The sequence below is a fragment of the Taudactylus pleione genome, unplaced genomic scaffold (genome assembly GCF_031769625.1).
Source record: "Taudactylus pleione unplaced genomic scaffold, aTauple2 ptg000006l, whole genome shotgun sequence".
NCBI classification, from domain to species: domain Eukaryota; kingdom Metazoa; phylum Chordata; class Amphibia; order Anura; family Myobatrachidae; genus Taudactylus; species Taudactylus pleione.
In genome coordinates, this window is record NW_028284409.1 from 16046542 (window position 1) to 16064307 (window position 17766).

The window sequence follows — 17766 nt, forward strand, 5'->3', positions numbered from 1 at the left end:
GTGCCAAGCGTGCGCCTGTGTCATAAGTAAAGGGCCGGCTGGCTTGACCGTTAAGGGTGCTGTAACCCCCGAAAGTACACTCCAGTCCAAACCAAAAAAAAAATTATTTTCTGTGTTTGTGAATTGTGTGCGCAGTAGCCGCACGTGCATCAACAAAGTAGTGCCAAGCGTGCGCCTGTGTCATAAGTAAAGGGCCGGCTGGCTTGACCGTTAAGGGTGCTGTAACCCCCGAAAGTACACTCCAGTCCAAACCAAAAAAAAAATTATTTTCTGTGTTTGTGAATTGTGTGCGCAGTAGCCGCACGTGCATCAACAAAGTAGTGCCAAGCGTGCGCCTGTGTCATAAGTAAAGGGCCGGCTGGCTTGACCGTTAAGGGTGCTGTAACCCCCGAAAGTACACTCCAGTCCAAACCAAAAAAAATATTATTTTCTGTGTTTGTGAATTGTGTGCGCAGTAGTCGCACGTGCATCAACAAAGTAGTGCCAAGCGTGCGCCTGTGTCATAAGTAAAGGGCCGGCTGGCTTGACCGTTAAGGGTGCTGTAACCCCCGAAAGTACACTCCAGTCCAAACCAAAAAAAAAATTATTTTCTTTGTTTGTGAATTGTGTGCGCAGTAGCCGCACGTGCATCAACAAAGTAGTGCCAAGCGTGCGCCTGTGTCATAAGTAAAGGGCCGGCTGGCTTGACCGTTAAGGGTGCTGTAACCCCCGAAAGTACACTCCAGTCCAAACCAAAAAAAATATTATTTTCTGTGTTTGTGAATTGTGTGCGCAGTAGTCGCACGTGCATCAACAAAGTAGTGCCAAGCGTGCGCCTGTGTCATAAGTAAAGGGCCGGCTGGCTTGACCGTTAAAGGGTGCTGTAACCCCCAAGTACACTCCAGTCCAAACCAAAAAAAAAATTATTTTCTGTGTTTGTGAATTGTGTGCGCAGTAGCCGCACGTGCATCAACAAAGTAGTGCCAAGCGTGCGCCTGTGTCATAAGTAAAGGGCCGGCTGGCTTGACCGTTAAGGGTGCTGTAACCCCCGAAAGTACACTCCAGTCCAAACCAAAAAAAAAATTATTTTCTGTGTTTGTGAATTGTGTGCGCAGTAGCCGCACGTGCATCAACAAAGTAGTGCCAAGCGTGCGCCTGTGTCATAAGTAAAGGGCCGGCTGGCTTGACCGTTAAAGGGTGCTGTAACCCCCGAAAGTACACTCCAGTCCTAACCAAAAAAAAATTATTTTCTGTGTTTGTGAATTGTGTGCGCAGTAGCCGCACGTGCATCAACAAAGTAGTGCCAAGCGTGCGCCTGTGTCATAAGTAAAGGGCCGGCTGGCTTGACCGTTAAGGGTGCAGTAACCCCCGAAAGTACACTCCAGTCCAAACCAAAAAAAAAATTATTTTCTGTGTTTGTGAATTGTGTGCGCAGTAGCCGCACGTGCATCAACAAAGTAGTGCCAAGCGTGCGCCTGTGTCATAAGTAAAGGGCCGGCTGGCTTGACCGTTAAAGGGTGCTGTAACCCCCAAAGTACACTCCAGTCCAAACCAAAAAAAAATTATTTTCTGTGTTTGTGAATTGTGTGCGCAGTAGCCGCACGTGCATCAACAAAGTAGTGCCAAGAGTGCGCCTGTGTCATAAGTAAAGGGCCGGCTGGCTTGACCGTTAAAGGGTGCTGTAACCCACAAAGTACACTCCAGTCCAAACCAAAAAAAAAATTATTTTCTGTGTTTAGCCGCACGTATATATCAAATCGATATAACATAAATGGAGGACCAAACTTTCTCCGATAAAAATAAAATAGAGAAAGATCAAGAACCACTTCCTCCTAGTGCTGAAGCTGCTGCCACTAGTCATGACATAGACGATAACATGCCATCAACGTCGTCTGCCAAGGCCGATGCCCAATGTCATAGTAGAGGGCACATACAATCCCAAATGGCAAAGTTCAGGAAAATGACCTTGAAAAAGACATTTAAATCAGCTGAAGAGAAACGTAAACTTGCCAATATGCCATTTACGACACGGAGTGGCAAGGAACGGCTAAGGTCGATCCCTAGTATGTTCATGACTAGTGGTTCAGCTTCACATGACGATGGAAGCACTCCTCCCACTAAAAAAATCAAAAGAGTTAAGCTGGCAAAAGCACAGCGAAGAACTGTGCTTTCTAAGAAGATATCACAAATCCCCAAGGAGAGTCCAAGTGTGGTGGTGGTTGCGATGCCTGACCTTCCCAGCACTGGACGGGAAGAGGTGGCTCTTTCCACCATTTGCACGCCCCCTGCAAGTGCTGAAAGGAGCACCCACAGTCCACTTGCTGATATGCAAATTGAAGATGTCACTGTTGAAGTACAACAGGATGAGGATACTGGTGTAGCTGGCGCTGAGGAGGAAGTTGGCGAGGAGGATTCTGATGGTGATGTGGTTTGTTTAAATCAGGCTCCGGGGGAGACAGTTGTTGTCCGTGGGATGAAAAAGCCCATCACGGTCATGCCTGGGCAGAAGACCAAACATTCCACCTCTTTGGTCTGGCAATATTTCTATCCAAATCCGGACAACAACTGTCTTGCCATATGTACCATATGTAAAGGTGAAATAAGTAGGGGTAGGGACGTCAACCACCTAGGAACATCCTCCCTTATACGGCACCTGCAGCGCGTTCATAAAAAGTTACTGTCAAGTTCAGAAACTTTGGCTCAGACCGTAAGCAGTCCAGGGACACCTAAATCCCGTTGTCCTGTTGTATCCAAGCGCCTGCAAACCACACCGTCAACTCCCTCCTCGTCAATTTCCTCCTTAGTCAGGATCGGAAGTAGTCCTGCAGGCCATATCACTGGCATGACTGACTCTCCTATCCGGGATTCCTCCGGAGGATCCTGCATTGCTACGCCTACTGCTGCCGCTGCTGCTGTTGCTGCTGCTGCTGGGAGTCGTTCATCATCCCAGAGAGGAAGTAGGAACACCACTACTTTTACTAAACAATTGACCCTCCAACAGTCCTTAGCGAGGAGGATGAAGTACGACAGCAGTCATCCTGAAGCAAAACGTATAACTGAGGCCTTGACTGCTATGTTGGTGTTAGACGTGCGTCCGGTATCCGCCATTAGTGCAGTGGGATTTAGACAATTGATGGAGGTAGTGTGTCCCCGGTTCCAAATCCCGTCTAGATTCCACTTCACTAGGCAGGCGATACCGAGACTGTACAGAAACGTCAGAAAAAGTGTCCTCAGTGTCCTGAAAAATGCCGTTGTACACAATGTCCACTTAACCACGGACATGTGGACAAGTGGAACAGGGCAGACTAAGGACTATATGACTGTGACAGCCCACTGGGTAGATGTATCACCTTACGCAGCAACAGCAGCAGCGTCACCAGTAGCAGCATCTCAGAAACGCCAGCTCGTTACAAGGCAGGCTACGCTGTGTATCACCGGTTTCAGTAAGAGGCACACCGCCGACAACCTCTTAGAGAAACTGAGGGAAATCATCGCCCAGTGGCTTACCCCACTTAGACTCTCCTGGGGATTTGTGATATCTGACAACGCCACCAATATTGTGCGGGCATTACATCTGGGCAAATTCCAGCACGTCCCATGTTTTGCTCACACAATAAACTTGGTGGTGCAGAATTTTCTGAAAAGCGACAGGGGCGTGCAGGAGACGCTTTGGGTGGCCCGAAAAATTTCTGGCCACTTTCGCCATTCAGCGACTGCGTGCCGAAGACTGGAGCGCCAGCAAACACTCTTGAACCTGCCCCGCCATCACCTGAAGCAAGAGGTTGTGACGCGGTGGAACTCAACCCTCTATATGCTTCAGAGGATGGAGGAGCAGCAAAAGGCCATACAAGCCTATACATCCACCTATGACATAGGCAAAGGAGGGGGTATGCACCTGACTCAAGCGCAGTGGAGAATGATTTCCGTGTTGTGCAAGGTTCTTCAGCCCTTCGAACTTGCCACACGTGAAGTCAGTTCAGACACTGCCAGCTTGAGTCAGGTCATTCCCCTCATCAGGCTTTTGCAGAAGCAGCTGGAGAAAGTGAAGGAGGAGCTAAGACGGAGCGATTCCGCTCGGCATGTGGGACTTGTGGATGAAGCCCTTCATTCGCTTTGCCAGGATTCCAGGGTGGTCAATCTGTTGAAATCAGACCACTACATTTTGGCCACCGTGCTCGATCCTAGGTTTAAAGCCTATGTGGTGTCTCTCTTTCCGGCCGACACAAGCCTGCAGAGGTGCAAAGACCTGCTGGTGAACACACTGTCAGCTGAAGCGGAACGTGACACGTCAACGGCTCCTTCTTCATTTTCTCCCGCAACTGGGGCTGCCAGGAAAAAACTTAGGTATCCTAAGCAACCCGCTGGCGGTGATGCAGGGCAGGCAGGACCAAGTTTGGACATCTGGTCCGGACTGAAGGACCTGGCAACAATTTCTGACATGTCTACTGTCACTGCATATGATACTGTCACCATTGACAGAATGGTGGAGGATTACATCGGTGACAGCATCCAAGTAGGCATGTCAGACAGTCCATACCTGTACTGGCAGGAAAAAGAGGCAATTTGGAGGCCCCTGTACAAACGCTCTATTTTACCTGAGTTGCCCCCCCTCCAGTGTGTACTCCGAAAGAGTGTTTAGTGCAGCCGGGAACCTTGTCAGCGAAAGGCGTAGGAGGTTGCTTCCACAGAATGTGGAGAAGATGATGTTCATCAAAATGAATTATCAGCTCTTCCAGGGAGACCAGCCTCCAGAACGTACAGAGGGACCTGTGGTGGTGGATTCAAGTGGGGACGAGTTAATACTTTGTGAGGATGAGGATGTACACACTGAAGAGGGTGAGGAATCGGTGGATGAGGAGGATGAGGATGACATCTTGCCTCCGTAGAGCCAGTTTGTGCAGGGACACATTAATTGCCAGCTTGTTTTGTGGGGGCCCAAACGAACCAATCATTTCAGCCACAGTTGTGTGGCAGACCCTGGCGCTGAAATGATTGATTTGTTAAAGTGTGCATGTCCTGTTTATACAACATAAGGGTGGGTGGGAGGGCCCAAGGACAATTCCATCTTGCACCTCTTTTTTTCTTTGCATTATGTACAGTTTGGGGCCTAGTTTTTCTAACTGCCATCCTGTCTGCCACTGCAGTGTCACTCCTAGATGGGTCACGTGTTTGTGCCGCCCACTCGTGTCGCTTAGCATAGTCATCCAGCTACCTCGGTGCAACCTTTTGGACATAAAAACACTATTGTGAGGTGTGAGGTGTTCAGAATAGACTGGAAATGAGTGGAAATTAAGGTTATTGAGGTTAATAATAGCATAGGAGCAGAAAAACCTACAAATTCTGTGATTTTAGCTGTTTTTATGCTTTTTTTCAAAAAAATACAGATCCAAAACACAAAACCCAGAACCCAAAACACGGAAGGGTGGTTTTGGCAAAACCAATCCAGATCCAAAACACGAAGAAAGATCCAGATCCAAAACCAAAACACAAAACACGAAAAGTGGCCGGTGCACACCCCTAATATATATATATATCTAGTGGGGCAAAAAAGTATTTGGACAGCCACCGATTGTGCAAGTTGTTGCACTTTAAAAGATGGGAGAGGTCTGTAATTTCCATCATAGGTACACTTCAACTGTGACAGACAGAATCAGAACAAAATATTCCGGAAATCACATTGAATGATTTTTAAACAATTTATTTGTATATTCTTGTGGAAAATAAATCATTGTCCTACTGCAGAATAAATTTGGAACATATCAGATGCCTCACTGATGGTATTACATGATGTATAAGTACCTGCCTATATTTCTCAGCATTGAGAACACCATTAATCCTGACCAAATCCCCAACTCCATTTGCTGAAATGCAGCCCCAAACTTGCAAGGAACCTCCACCATGCTTCACTGTTGCCTGCAGATACTCATTATTGTATTGCTTTCCAGCCCTTCCGCGAACAAACTGCCTTCTGTTACAGCCAAATATTTAAAATTTTGACTCCTCAGTCCAGAGCACCTGCTGACATTTTTCTGCACCCCAGTTGCTATGTTTTCATGCATAGGTGAGTTGCTTGGCCTTGTTTCCATAGCGAATGTCCTCAACGTTGCCCATTTCTTTGTGCTTCTTCAAAAGAGCTTGAACAGGAAATCTTGAAATCTTTGCCTGGGAGAGACCTTGCTGATGCATTATAACTACCTTGTGTCTTGTTGCTGTGCTCAGTCTTGCCATGGTGCATGACCTGGTACATGAAACTGTCTTCCACAACCTCACCTTTGTAGCAGAGTTTGGCTGTTTTAAGCCTCCTACACAGCTGTTTCTATTTGCTAATTACTGTGTTTCAACCTACTTATGACAATGATGATCTTTATCACCTGTTTGGTGTGATTGGTTAATCAATTACCTGACTGTAATCCTACAAAATCCCTGACTTTGTGCAAGTGTAACTAGAAGAATTGATGCTGTTTTGCAGGCAAAGGGTGGTCACACCAAATATTGATTTTGATTTAGATTTCTCCTCTGTTCATTCACTTAGTATTCTATTTTTAGCAAATAACAAAATTCAAACACTTCTATTTGTGAAAGGATTCTTATTTTGCAGATTTTTTTTTTTCTTCAGGGTCCACATAATCTACCTTGGGGGTTTGTAGTTGGATAGATCCATTGAACCAAACAGCTGCAGCTTTAAAGCTCCCAGCATGCACTGGTCCTCCTCCCTATATACCCCACCTCTAGTCACAAGCAATCAGTTTTTTTTGTTTGGTGCGCAGCAAGTATAAGACGCAGCTGTTTAACAGTGGGACTGCCTAAGCATGGTCTACTCCAAATAAGCATTTCCATACTACAAGGAATGTAACCTTTGGATATCCATTTGCTCATGGTAGCAAATGGGAAGTTCCTCCATCAGTAGATGCTCATGTGACTAGATTGATCAAGAGCTCTACGTTACCCATTCATGCAGCCTCGTCTTTGAAGTAGGTTACAGATAGAAAACTTGATAACTATTTAAAACCAGTGTTATTATCTGGAGCCATTACCAGGCCAACTTTGGCTATAGCCTGGGTAGCCAAGGCTATGGAAGAATGGACAAAGTCTTTGGAGGATAGCATGCCTAATGCTACCAGAGAACAGTATGCCTAATGCTACCCTCTGTCAGATGTGAGAAGCAGCTATATATATATATATATATATGGGGGAAGCAAAGGTATCTTAGCTTCTAGGGTATTGGCACCTTCAGTTGCATCTCGAAGAACCCTTTGGCTAAAAACCTGGAAGATGGATATAGGTTCCAAGAAAGCCCTGGAATCCTTGCCTTTTGTGGGGATGGTACTGTTTGGACCAGAGCTGGATGACCTAGTGTCTTCTCTGGCAACATCTAACTCTAGGGGGTTGCCATCTACAACTACCCCTAAGTCATGTCTTGACAAATATTTATAAAATCTAGGAGCCAGGATGTAAGTGTAGGAGCCAGACCATCATCCCCCCGAAAAAAAAATTACAGGAGTGAGCTGTACAGCTCTGTGTATTGCAACTGTTATACACACTATACTAGTCCACAAAATGGTCGCAGTTGAATGGATACAGTAAAATAGAGCCCCCCTCACTACTCTGCACAGCTCCCCTGCTCCACCCTCCAGTAATAATGGACCACATTTCACATAAAACAATGGTGCTAGAAAGTACAACTAAACCCCCCTCCCCTCGTGGTCACAGCACTATCCCTCCGAAGCCCCTCCGCAATACCTGGGAACGCATAGACTCTATTATTGGAGAGCTCTATGCAGCTGGAGATAGTAGACAGTAGACAGCCGGGACGCATACAAGAGGATCAGCATAGACTGGGACAAACAGCAGGGGTCAGAGCAGGCCAGGATGGAGAGGAGGAGTCGGCGCAGGCCAGGACGGACACAGACACAGCAGTCACCGTAGGCGACACTCAGCACATGCACTCCTGTGCATGATATGAACACCGCAATACTATAGGTGTCACGGCTAGGGTTTCTTGGCATGGTAGTCACCGGGTATTACCTGTGAGGTCGTTATGGTGGGGGGGTCTTTGGCAGTGGTGCTGGTATTTGGCGAGGGGCATTGGCTGTGCGTGCTTCTGTGCGGGCACATTGTCACTGGGCCTGGTGGTGTTTCCGTTCCATTGGCATGGGCGTCGCTATCTTGCCTGCGGCCATGTGATTCCGACTGTCCAATCCTGGTAGGTCATGTTTCATTCCAGCCAGTCACAGCGTGGCACTGAGTATTTAGAAAGGTCCAGAGCCTTCCTTCCTTGGCCAGTGCAATGTGTTTCTCAGCTGCGGCTGAGAGAGAGTACCTGTGCCTTACTTGCTTGTCTGTTTATGCTACTAGCCTGAACCTTGCCTGCTCCAACCTGCTGGACTTAACCTGCACCCTCCACATACCTTTTCACCTGCCTGAGTACCTGAACCTGCTGTTCCCTGCACCTTGCCTCCCTTCACTCCCAGCTGGACTTCATTACCTCAGCCTGCATTTGTTACAGCTCACCATACCTGCACTCGTTACAGCTCATCATTCCTGCATTTAGTTAGAGCTCATCATATCTGCATTCTGTTACAGCTCACCATATTTGTTTACTGGACTGTTCCTGCATGTCACTATCTGGACAACCACAGGGTAGGGTAAAGGGACAGACTTCCTCTAGACAGGATAATTCCCATAGAAATCCTGGTCAGCCAAGCATTCGGCTTCCAAGCCGGACGGTAAGCCCGCTGCCTGATGGGGCGGGCCTCCCCCTGGTAGGGTCTCAGTGTTGAAGGCCGACTCCTGCAGTTTTCTCAGGCCTGGCATTATTATTATTATCCTTTATTTATATGGCACCACAAGGGTTCCGCAGCACCTCACAAAGTACATTAACAAATGAGAAAACACGTAAAAAAGCAACTTACAGTACAAGACAATACAGAATAAGAACATAGTTTATAAACATTGCTGCAGCGATCATAACACTCAAAAAAGCAGCAGGGCGTCAGCTACCAAGTGTAAAGTGCCCTTGTGGAGAGTTTTGAGTAGATGATCGTATGAGTGAGGAAAGGAAAAGCTCATAAGGGAAAAGGGCCCTGCTCGTGAGAGCCTACATTATATAGGGAGGGAGATAGACAGGGGTGACACAGAAAGGGTAGACAGGAAGAAGCATGTAAGCAGCAGGTTAGGATGAGAGCTGGAAGGCTTTGAAGTAGTGAGTCTTGAGACTCCGTTTGAAGATTTGTAGAGAGGCGGAGAGACTGATAGGAAGTGGGAGAGTTCCAGAGGAAGGGAGCAGCACGGGCGAGATCTTGGAGGTAGGAGTGGAAGGAAGTGATCAATAGGCAAGAGAGGTGGGATTTGTAGGAAAGGGATGGAGATTATTGTGATGTAGATGAAGGTGTGGTAAAGTGAGAGGGAGAGGAGGGTGGGTGCTGAGCTTAGTGGTTGGGTAGTAGGACCATTGTGGGGGAGAAAAGAATGAAAGTGGAGTAATGGGAGAGGAGAAGGAGGGAAGCAGAGGGGAGGCATACAGACAGATGAGGGGAGAGAAGGGGAGGAGACTAGGGGAAAGGATAGAGGTGGGAACAGGGGGCAGAATAAAGGATTAGGTAGGCAAAGAGTACAGTGAGAATTTGAAGAAAACATGGTCACGGTGTGGATGAGCTAAGAATAGTGTATGTGTGAGAACGACAGTGTTGAAGGTTTTTCAAATATGCTGGTGAAAGAACACTGTTAGTGAATGCGTATGCGTGATGACCAAAGTTGTGTTTTTGTTTTTTTTAATTGAGGGGACTAAATGTGATTGTAAGGGTTTTGGAAATGAGAAATAAAAAAAATAAAAAAAAAGCTCACAGTTGTGAAGCTAGGCAAAAGCAATGGCAAATCAGACCGTATATGCACAACAGATGCCTGGGTTCGAGAGGTGGTCTCTCAGGGTTATGCCATCACGTTCCTGAGGCATCCCACGCAAATGTTTGTTGGTACAACCCTGCCTTTAGACCTGGTCAGGTCTTTGGCCTTCCGGGAGTCTATTGGGGAACTCCTGAGGTCGGGAGTCATAATCTTCATTCCTGTGACGCAACAGGGAAGGGGTTATTCAATTTGTTTTTGGTTCAGAAACCAAATGGGTAACATCGCCCTATCCTGAATCTGAAGTCTCAACAGATTCATCCATATGCCCAAATTCCGTATGGAAACCCTAAGGTCAATTATGTTGGCAATGGAGCCTGGAGATTTTATGGTCTCCCTGGACATACAGGATGCATATCTGCATGTTCTGATTGCACGATCCCACCAAAGATTTCTAAGATTAGTGGTAGATTGGCAACATTACCAATTTCAGGCTCTACCCTTCGGGCTGGCCACAGCTCCTCTGGTATTTACCAAGACAATGGCAGTGATGACAGCTCATCTCAGATGGTAAGGGGTCAGGATACTGCCATATATGGATGACCTCCTGATATTAGTACAATCGCAGGAGTTGTTTCAATGTAATTTGCAGATGACTATTGTCTGCTTACAAGAGCACGGCTGGATAATAAATTGGAAAAAGTCCTCTCTTTCTCCAACTCAGCGGATAGGGAACTGCTGGACTCTCTGGGCCAGAGGAGTCTCCTACCAGAGAACAAGATTGCGGCACTACAGTCTCGTGTATGCAGTCTGCTCTGCAAACAAATTGTGTCAGTTCACCTGGCAATGCAGGTGTTGTGCTCCATGGTATCCACATCCAATATGGTGGCGTATGCCCAGTTCTACTCCAAGTCCCTGCAGCAATGGATTCTCTCTCATCGGGATGGTCAGTATCATCGGATAAAGTCTCAGATGATCCGCATCTAGCCAGAGGTTTGGCTGTCCATCACTTGGTGGCTGGAGACTACTCATTCAAATAAGGGTCATCCATTATGGGTCCCAGATTGGGTACTCCTCACCACGGATGCAAGTCTGTGAGGATGGAGAGCAGTGACAGGGCATCACACCTTTTCAGGGAAGGTGGACGACCCAGGAAAGTCACCTACCGATAAATATCTTGGAGCTTCGTGCAGTGCACAGAGGGCCTGATTCAGACCCGCTCGCTAATATGCATACTCTTGCTGCTGCTGATGTTATGCAGTGTGTATGCATTGTGCGCATGCGTATGTACCGCAGTGCACATGTGCATACCTTAGCGAAAGTTCAAAATGCATTTGCAAGCTGCGCATAAGCAACCCAGCAGAGTGAGTGACCGGGGAAGCCGTTTGTAGGTGGTAACGGGCTGGCCATTAAAAACGGGGGAGTGGAGGTGCAAATGCAGGCGTGCCTGAGCATCTGAACTGTGTTTTAGAGGCATGCATAATTAAAAGACAGCATCATAGAACATGTCACCTGGCTTGTTTTTTCACTGAAGTGCTTGCAGCAGGGTATGGTCAACCTCAAGTGCTGCGATCGCATCCAATGTACTGATGGTTGCATACACTTCCTGGACTTGTCAAGTGGGCATCGTAAAACAGGCTGGTGGGTGTCTGCATGCATTATGTGATCGCTCTCTAATAAATACTGGGCGTGCTAATGCATTGCTGTGTGATAGTACTGCCTACGCAATATGCATACACATCGTGCGAGTGATTGCATCTAGCTAGCGGCTCTGAATCTGGCCCAGAGCACTCAGACTGGCACAGGACCTTCTTCACTGCAGGCCTGTCCAGATTCAGTCTGACAACACAAAGTCCAGCAGCCATGAGGGAAGTGGCGAACATTCTGCTGTGGGCAGAATTCCATCTTCCAGCAATCTCAGCCATATTCATCCCAAGAGTCCTCAACTGGGAAGCGGACTTCTTAAGTCGTCAGGACATACACGCCGGAGAATGGGCTCTTCATAGGGACATCTTTCAACTCCAGATGGACAGGTGGGGATAGACTTAGACCTCATGGCATCACTTCACAAACACAAGATCCCCAGGTACGGCTCCAGAATGAGGGACCCCTCAGCCACCTTTTGTGGACACTCTGGCGGTGAGGTGGAACTTCAGGTTGGCATACCTGTTTCCTCCGATATCCCTCAAGAGTCGTCAGAAAGTTCAAGCAGGAAGGTGGCAGGTTAATACTAATAGCTCTTGCCTAGCCCAGGAGACATTGGTTCACTGATATGACATGTCTATCCATAGACAGTCCATTTCCACTGCCTCTACAAATGGATTTGCTAGTGCAGGGTCCCTGCCTATATCCGGATTTACCACAGCTGGCTATGACGCTATGGCTATTGAGGCTTCTGTCTTAAAGGCCAAAGGTTTCTCTGCTTCTGTGATCCAGATGATGATGAGGGCAAGGAAGCCTGCTTCAGCCTACATCTATCACAGGATTTGGCATTCATATTTTCATTGGTGTTCCCAAACAAAATATGAGCCTAAGCTTTTCTGCAGGCTGGGTTAGACTTAGGTCTGCGCCTGGCTACCTTGAGGGATCAGGATTCTGCTTTGTAAGTTTTTGTTCCAGCGCAGAATTACGCCCCTGGCAGATGTAAGAATATTTTTGCAGGGCGTTCTCCGACTGCAACCTCCATTTGTCTCTCCGGTATCACCATGGGATTTATCCTTGGTTCTCAGGGCGCTGCAAGCTCACACCTTTTGAACCCTTGGATCAGGTGGCTTTAAGATGGTTGACAACGAAGACACTTTTTTTTCTCCTCGCTATCTCCTCAGCTCGTAGAGTTTCTGAGTTGGCAGCACTGTCATGTTGTTCTCCATATTTGATTTTTCATCATAATAGAGCTGTCCTTCGTACTAAGGCTGGTTACCTTCCGAAGGTAGTATCCAGTTTTCATATAAATGAGGAAATTGTAGTCCCGGCTTTTCAGTCTTCAAACCTGTCTACAGGTGAAGCTTCCCTGTATGTGGTTCGAGCCCTTCGTATCTACGTGGATCGTTACAGCTCCATCAGGAAATCAGATTCACTCTGTGTTTTATGGGTTTCAAAAATGAGGATGCCAGCTAACAAACAGGCTTTGGCTCGCTGGCTGTGTATGACTATTGCTCAAGTCTATATACAGGCTGATCTCCCTGTTCCTAACAAAGTGACAGCACATTCTACTCGGTCTGTCGGACCGTCGTGGGTGGATAGACATGGCGCCTCAGCTAAACAGCTGTGCAAGGCAGCCACTTTGTCTTCCATCCATACCTTTTATCAAATTCTATGCATTTGATACTTTTGCCTCCCAGGATGCTTCCTTTGGGTGGCGGATTCTCCTCTCTGCTCAGGAGCGTCCCCCATCCTTAAGGGAACTTTTGTAAGATGTGCCCAGGGTAGATTATGTGGACCCTATGGACCCTGAAGAAGAAAATCAGAGTTATGGTATAACATACCTTAGATAACTCTTTTTCTTCGAGGTCCACAGAGCACCCTCCCTGATGCACCTGGCCTCGAATTAAAAGTTAGCTAAGGTAGGTCATACCATAACTCTGATTATTACACACCTCCCTATAACTTTGGACAGTATTGTACATCTGACTTAGTGACGTAGCACCATTACCCATATAGATGTTAAAATACAAGGAAATACTTTGCTTGCTATCTCAAATGATGTACTTTGAATTAATGCAGTAACTGGTCACTTGTCATTAGAATTTTTAACTATCTTTACTATACAGGTACACAGACAATATATTGGCAACTGATGTATTTTCTGTGCTGCAGTGGCTCATTCAGAAAACACTTTCTGTCCTTATGATGAGCTCTATTTGTATAGTATACAAATACCAAAACAATTTATTAATGTTTCAATTTATGTGTTTTACAACACACTGACTGGCAAGAAATAAAATCTATTCTGCACTATTTGATAATACTAGTTAATCTGTCCATTTTTCTAATAGAAGCCCTATTTGTGTGGGAAAACAACAATATCAAGTTTAATATAATCACTGTCAGTTACAATGAAAACGTACATATAGAAACTAAAAGTAGCCCAAAACCAATGTTCTGTTTTGGTTTTGTATATACAGTATGAAACAGGAATTAATTCCATGTTCTCAGCTCAGATAGTCAATCATGTTCTAAATCTCTTTCATTCCCTTAATTGACTCATGAGACATAGCTTCTTTATTTAGTCACACCTTTGCTGACTTTAAACTCAGTGTGTCAGCTCCTAGCAGTGGGGAGAGTTAAATACATCTGAAATGACCATTAAGCATCAGTAGCTATTTGTAGCAGTTTGAGGATAAGATGACAGTGCTGCAAGGTGATAGTTATTCTATAGAGGGATGATGTAGATGAACAATATTTTTTTCTCACGCCATTCTCAAAGATGGCCAGGGGGGTATATTTACTATGGTTCAATTAGAGATTCATATTTATGAATCTCTGAAATCTCCTGAGATCTAATTGACTTGAACAGCAAAACCCCTCAGTAAATCTCAATTTTACTAAGAATGGATTTTGAATTCGATCTTGTTTTATGTTAAGAAGGTATTTGCTGTTCGATTTTGCATATTCATGTTCAAATCGAACAGCAAATCCCACTTCAAAACTAACTGCAAATCCCCGACTGAATAGAACTGCTTCATGCTTTCACTTTCAGCATGAGCAGTTAATTTTCACACAGATGCATGCATACATCAGTGAGATGCATGCATGTATCTTTCTGAAACATGGTTAGAAAGTTAAATTTAAAAGAAAAATTTAGTGGGGCCCCCCCTAAGACAGAACCAGCCTGGACTTTTCAGAACCCTTCTCCACCCACTGCCCAGGGGTGATGGGGATAGCCCCGGGCTATCAGCCTAGGCTAGGGGTGTCCTGGAGAGGGGGACCCCTTTATTGGGGGGTCCCCAACTCCCCAGGGATCATCTGGAGATTACAGGGGGACCCTACGCATGTTTTCCCCCTGTAATTCCAGAACCAGGACAGGATCTGAGCCCAGTGCTAGATATGATTAGTACAGTGGGCTCAGATCCTGTCCTCGTTCTGGAATTACATGAAGGAAAAATGCATAGAGTCCCCCTGTAATCTCCAAAACCAGCACCGGACCCTTTCTAGCTGGTGGCTAATGCCACAGCCAGGGGAGCCCTTTCACCGGGCCCCCCAGCCGCAGCATCAGCCCTGACTGCTAGTCAGCCCAAGCTAGGGATCCCTGGGGATTTGGGAAACCCCCAATAAAGGGCACCCCTAGGCTGAAATCCCGGGGCTATCCCAGTCACCCCTGGGCGGTTGGTGGAAATGCATTATGAAAAGTCTGGGGCTTGTTCTGTCTTAGGGGGGAGCCCCACATCATTTTTTCTTTTAAATTTAACTCTCTAACCTTGTTACAGAAATATACATGTATGCATGTATCTGTGTCAAATTGAACTGCTCATACTGAAAACAAATGCATGAAGTTCTTCAATTCATTTGGGGATTTGCTGCTGTTCGAGTTTGAGTTCATTCGATTTACAAATCGAATGTTAGTAAATGAAGGAATCCTATTGTTCTCTATGTGAAAACATCAATGCTTTCAGAAACTCAATTTCATTTGAAATTCATCTTTCTGTTCGATTTGACATTCGATTTGGGTTTTAGTAAATCCTTTCATAAAAAAAATCGAACCAAAATTTAATGCAAAATCGAACTTTAGTAAATTTAACCCCAGATGAGTTAAACTATTTACCAGTAAATGATGAGCCTACATGTGGCATGGTCAAAAATATGTCAAATATTATTGTTTGCCAGACAAACTGCATCAACTCCCCTAATCTTTAACCCCCCTCAAAACCATTGTACTGTCAAGGACAATTCATTATAGATTATGTGGTACTAAGATTGCAATGCCATATAGTGCTGCTAGTAGTTTACCACTTACAATCTTACAATTGGCAATAAGCTTTCCACTTTAATAAATGAAAGCTACACACTGACTTGTTGATTTAGTCATTTCTTAACTGTAACATGGATAAACTATGTTGCAGTTTGCCAGAGCTTAGATCTCTTGGGTCCAACGGTGCTGGTCTCCCTAGACTGCAATGCTCCATACTTCTTTATTAGGTATCAGTCAATCCTACAATACTGATCAGAATCTGCACTATCCTTGAGTTGCGATGGTATACCCTGGCCCAACATAAATGCTGCTGGTAAACCTTCAACCAAGGGGGCTTGAACATCTAACCACAGTTGAGAAAAGGGAAGAAGAAAAGTCCCAGCTAACACACTGCCTGCAGACACTTATGCAGCAGGTTAATGCATTACAGCCTTCTCAAGCACAACATGCACCGGTTGCCACAGCGCCCATTCAAGCTGCAGGAATCTCATCTCCACTATGAATATTGCAAATTTTGATGGGGACACCAAAAGTTGTTGGTTCCTAAATCAATGCTCAATATGGTTTGAGATACAGGCTGCCATTTTTTCCTCAGAAAAAACAAGATAACTTGCGTAATTTCTTTACTATCCGGCCAGGCCTTGGCATGGGCCTTCCCCTTGTGGGAAAGAAATGAACCACTGGTACATAATTGTGCAAATTTCCTGGAAGCTTTCAAAAAATGCTTTGATGAAACTGGATGAGGGACATCCACTGCATCAGCTATTTTGCTTCTGACAGTTTAGAATGCTTCCAAACTTGGCTGGAATAATGAAGCCCTCTTAGCTGCCTTTTGGACAGGGGTTTTCAGAGCGAATGAAGGATGAAATAGCATACAGACAATTGGTGTCATCTTTGGATGAGGTAATTTCTCTGCATAAAGATGGATCTCCACCATAGACAGCTCAATAAGCAGTCAAGACACTTTAATTTCAAGTTTACCTCTCGTTTCACAGCTGTTGTAACTCCAGAGGAACCCATGCAGGTTAGGAGATCATGTCTTCCAGCTGAGAAAAGAAAAAAGAAGGCTGAAGAATGTCACATTTGGGGTTTTGAGATCTGAGCCAGGACCCATGGACTGGGCTGATGGGTCAAAGTGTAATAGCAGTGGTTGAATCAGAGGTCTACTCATGAGGTGAGACCTCTGCAGTAAATGAGAGGTCAGTGACACCAAGAAGGCTCCCAGTCTGTCCCTGGAACCAATTGAGTGGAACACAACCCCGTACCCTGAATATAGGGATAAAGCGTTAAAACAAGTGTTTGAGAACTCTTAGAACAGAGCAGAGAATAATACATGTAATCAGTAGCCTGTCTGGAATCTGTTGACAGATGCTGCAAACCGATTACCAGAGCTGGGTAACTGGTGCCTAGAATCTCCAAGAGGAATCTAATTCCAGCACCCAGGCCCAGCAACTAGAGTTAATGCTGAAGCAGAAACTCAGCACATACCCTAAAAGTGGACCCAAACCACCATCGATAGAGGTACCAATGGTATGGTGAGAAGAAAACTCAGAGTAGGTCAGGAGCAGCGATGCTGAGCGTAAGCAATGTAATCACAGAACAGAAAGCTTATCTTAAGTACAGTGAAAGAACAGTCCACTTGAATGAGCAGGAGAGTTGCACTCAGAAGACATGCTTGTAGTCAGAATTGTTGTAGGCAGTAAACTTGGTACTTGGAAGCACTAGGAAAAATTTTAGGATGCCCAGGAGTCTTTAGACTACTATGCAGGCTTGAAATAGGGATAAGTCACAGACTTAGACTTAAACTGAACTAGGAAAGTAGGTAACAGCCAATGAACTGGATTTGAATGGCAGGCTTGAACCTGTATGGGACCAGAGAATACCAGTCAGCCGAAGTGGGTCCACAGGCTTGACACTGACTCTTATTGGAGAGAGCAGTAGCCAGCCGGAGTGGGACCGAAGTCTTGAACAAGGCTAGGACAGGAAAGAGCAGCCAGCCGGAGTGAAACTGCAGGCTTGAACCAAAATGGAACCAGAAA